Source organism: Carassius gibelio, chromosome B22, assembly GCF_023724105.1.
Source record: "Carassius gibelio isolate Cgi1373 ecotype wild population from Czech Republic chromosome B22, carGib1.2-hapl.c, whole genome shotgun sequence".
Classification (NCBI taxonomy): Eukaryota; Metazoa; Chordata; class Actinopteri; order Cypriniformes; family Cyprinidae; genus Carassius; species Carassius gibelio.
The window spans coordinates 44,597,598-44,602,597 of record NC_068417.1 but is presented as its reverse complement, the minus strand read 5'-3'; positions in this window follow the sequence as shown (position 1 = coordinate 44,602,597).

Genomic DNA, 5,000 nt, shown 5'->3' with positions numbered 1-5,000 from the left:
TCACAAACTTACAGTTCAATTTCAATTGTTCACATTAAACAACATAAACATTTCTTTTTTTTTTTTTTTTTTTTTTTTTTTTTACCTTCAGAACATAATTTTTACCAGTTATACAAAACCTCTTTTCTCTCTCCTTCTTTTATGAATTTGTTTCCAGTTACAAAGAATTCCTTCACATCATCTCCCCCATATTTATAGCACATTTCAATATCTCTTGTCATTATTGCTTTGAACAAATCTTTTATTTTGACTTTTCTCCCTTCAAAGTGTGCATAATTCCGTCTAAGTACAACAGCTAATCTGGCGTGGCTTAGAACATAATTGATAAACCAAAAGTCTATTGCTGTCGTCTTCTGAAACACTCCAAATAAAAATATTTTTCCCCATCCCTCCTCCAAATTCACATCCTCAAAACAATTATTTTTTAATAGACATTTTAAGAAAACAAAAAAATATTTTAATTCACCACATTGCAAAAAATAATGCAAAAAAGTCTCATGTTCCTTGTTACATACATCACACATCACATTATTAGCATTATTTATTTTGTTTAGTACTACATTTGTATAGATTCTATTGTGTCTTATTAAGAAGTCATTATTTTCACATTCTATAGTATTGTATTTTATGTCCATATTTGACCATATTTTCTTTACATCCAAGTCTTCAAACACCCTACTCCATACTTTTTCAGATGCTGGCACTTTTATTTGATCCATTATAAACAGGTCATAGACTTTCTTTACGCTAATGCTTTTTATATTATATTTTTCCCCGTCTTTCATTATGTACATCTCAGGCAAATCCTGTTGTTTTTTCTTTACACAACTTTTTTCTATAACATTCACCCATTTCGATGGTAGACTTGCTTTAATTCTTTCATATATATTTTCCACCTTTACTCTGCTCTCCATGCCATCCAACTCACACACTGAGTCATATATACAGTTATTTCTAAGAAAACCTGGAATAACTTCATATATAATATCTTTCACTTGCCTTATTCCGGCTTCTAAGAATTTGGGCTCATACAATGTTTTATTGTTGTGTTTAAATTTATCATTTAAAAACAATGGCAAATTTATAAATGTGTGCACCTCTGTGCAATCATATTCTACTTTTGGCAGGAATTGCCTCCATGCCTCCATCACCTCCCTGTATATGTCTGGCATTCCCACAGTCATTGACTGCTTAAAGCCCATATACCACCCATACTCTCCCATTCTTCCAACATCATCAATATATTTCTTTAAAAATTCTCTCCAACCAAACTCCCATCTTCCTTCCATATATTTTTTAACAGTTTTTATTCTTATTGCCAACTTTTTTGTTTCTAAATCAATCAGCTTTAGTCCACCTTCCTGTTTCCTCGCCACTAATGTTTTTTGTGCAATTTTCACTCCCTTCCCTTCCCATATAAAATCATGTACAATTTTATTTAACTCATTCATCACCCACTCAGGCATTTCAATTACACTCATTACATATACACATACCGACAGCATAAGATTATTAACCACAATTATTTTCCCTTTTATCCTTAATTTTCTTCCTTTCCATGCAATACAAACTGTTCTTATCTTATTTATCACTCCAGCCCATGTTATATCCCTTGCCTCCTTTGAATTTACCCCTAAATATACACCCAACACTTTCATGTACTTTTCCTCAACCCTCACACCTACATCAGATCTTTCTACTTCTCCTATATACATTATTTCAGATTTTTCTCTATTTATTTTTGCCCCTGATGCCTTTCCATATTTTTCCACCAACTCTAAAACCTTTCCCACACTGCTTATTTCCTTTACTGTCACTGTTGTGTCATCGGCATACTGGTTAATTATACACTTCCCTCCATATGGCAACTCAATTCCTCTTATTCTCTTGTCTCTCTTAATTAATGATGCCAAAGGTTCAACAGAAAGGGCGTATAACAAAGCGGATAGCGGGCAGCCTTGCCGCACTGACCTTCCCACATCAAATGTATCTGTCAATATTCCGTTCACCTTTACACAGCTTCTTGCACTTCCATACAATCTCCTCACCCATCCTACCATTCTCTCCCCAAAACCAAACTTTTCCAAGACCTTAAATAAAAACTTGTGTTCGACCCTATCAAAGGCCTTGTTCCAGTCTATCCCCAAAACTATCCCACCCTTCCCATCCCTCTTCATATACTCAATCACATCTCTGATTGTTCCAATTGTATCTGCTATATCTCTTCCAGGAATGCTGTAGCTTTGTGTTGGCTGAATAATATCTCCGATTACTCTTTTCATCCTGTTTGCCAAAACTTTGGTGAGTATTTTGTAGTCTGTGTTTAACAAGTTAATCGGCCTATAATTTTCTAAATCTAATTTATTCCCCTTCTTAAAAACTAGTGTTATCACTCCCTCTACCATTTTACTCTGTATTATTTCTGTTCTCTCCATTCCTTTATATACTTCCACTAAAATTGGTGCTACATCATTTTTATATAATTTGTACCATTCTGTCCCTATCCCATCACTTCCTGGGCTTTTCCCACTTCTTAAACCTTCTATTGCAGCTATAACCTCTTCTTCCTCTATCTCTCTATCACACCATCCCTTTTCTTCTTCCCCTAGCTCCCTCTCTACACACTTCAATACGTCCTCTATACTTGCCTCATCCACACATCCTCTCATATACAACTCACCATAAAACTCTTGCACCCTCTCCAATATATCTACATAGTCTGTTATTATCTCTCTCTTTTTTGAATATATTTCATGGATATATGTCTTACCTTGCCTTCTTTTTTCTAAACCCAGGAAATACCCTGTGCACTTTTCTCCTTCCAGTGCATATTTCGCCTTACTCCTTAAAATTGCTCCTTTGCATTTTTCTTTCTCATATCTCTCTAACCTCATATTTGCTTCTATATACTTTTCCATGCAATATCCTTCGTCATCATCTACTCTGCTGAGTTCTATCCTCACTTGCTCTCTAAGCTCCCTTTCCTCTTTCATCATCCTCTCTTTTCTTTTCTTACTATACCTTATGCTTAAAGCTTTAATTTTATTTTTTACCTCCTCCCATCTCTTACCAATGTCATTATTAAATTCATCTTCCTCCAAGCATTCCTCCAACCACTGATTTTCCTGAAGTAGTAACACTTTCATCTGTTGTTTATACTCCTCTTCTTCAATATACACTGCATTTAGTATCCACATCCCTCCACCCACCTCTCTCCTTCCGACTTTGATCCTAAACCTAACCCCATCATGATCACTAAAGTTATTCTGCTGATGTCTTATTTCATCAATGTAACTTATGGTATCTCCCTGCACTATCACTAAATCAATCCTACTCTGCTTTAATATCCCTTCTCTCATCTGCCTCCTTGTGAACTCTCTCTTCTCCGGATTCTCATGTCTCCATACATCAAGTAATCCCTTATCCCTCATTACTTCCATTAACATTAATCTTGATTTTTCCCACCTGAAACTCCCTCCTTTCCCAACATCCAATCTACTACATATAATGTTAAAGTCGCCTACTATTATGCACCTTCCAACAATTAGATCCCTTAGCTCCTCAATACAACATCTCTTATCATTTTCCACGTTGGGAACATATATATTAATTAATCTGAATTCAATACCTCTGAATTTAAATTCTATAACTAAAATTCTCCCTATCTGATCTCTGTACACTTGCCTTACATTTTCAATCCTATCTTTTTTAATCATTATCGCTACACCCCTTGCATTTTTTGCACCATTATTAAAGTATATATCTCCCTTCCATAAATCCTTTACTTCTCTCACTTTTTCATCATCCCAATTTGTTTCTTGAATACAAATTATATCACTCCTATACGTAAATTTTAATTCCTTCAACTTGTTAATATTCCTTAACCCATTTGCATTTACTGAAGTTACAGAAACCATGCCAGCAAACCAAAGAAAAAATTATATATATATATATATTTCTTTTTTAACCCAAAACATATAATGCCCTTATAGAATTCATGTACCAGAGCGTTGTTCTTTTATCAGTTCAATTCTGTCCTTATCTCTCTCCGCCTTTCTTTTGACAGTCAGTTTTTGTAGTGTTGTCTGCATTCGTTGAGGAATCTTACTTTCTTTCCTTTGAGGTACTGCTTGTTGCTCTACTTTTTTCTCTTGTTTAGTTCCCAGTAGCTTTACATCCTCTTCATACTCTTCCTCCTCTTCGTCTTGTTCATCTTGCTTCTCCTCCTCTTCTTCCTCCTCCTCCCTCCTTTCTCCATCATCGGCCTCCTCACCAGCTGTTCCAGCTCTCTGTCCCCTTACAGCTCCATCCTGTCCATTACCACTTTCTCCTCCATATTTTGTAACCTCCATGTCATCCTCGCTCACTGTGCTTTGCTTCTCTGTTTGATCGTCTTCCCTCCTCTCATCGTCTTCACTTTGCTCACCCTCCTCCTCTATTACTCTCTCTGTTTGCTCTCCACACTCCCTTGCATAGTGGCCTACCTTGCCACATGAAAAACATTTAAACTCTGGGCATTCTCGAAATAAATGTCCTGTTTTAATGCACAACCTGCATACACGCACCTGCCTGTCGTGTATGACACGAAAGTACTCTGTGCCTCTTAATGTTTCAAACCTGGTTGAATATGGGAGTGAGCGAACTTCATCAGTGAACCGGACTTTTAAAAATCTCGTTCCATCTAAAATATCAGTTCCTGGCCATACCCGGCGCTTAATGGCGGACAGTGGTTTAACTTCCCATTCTTCCAGCTTTGCAAAAATCTTCTGATCTTCCAAATAAACCGGCAGGTTAATAAATGACACTACCATTTCATTGTTCACAATGTCTCTGGCGTGCACCATTGCTCCTTTTACTCTAACACCGTCCATCAGTTTACTCTTTGCCATATCATCCTTCATTGTAAGTTCGTATGACCTTTCTCCTCTCACTCTGCATCCCACCACTTCTCCACACTCCTTCTTTACACCTCTTAATAAGTCCATCATAGAGATTTTTTC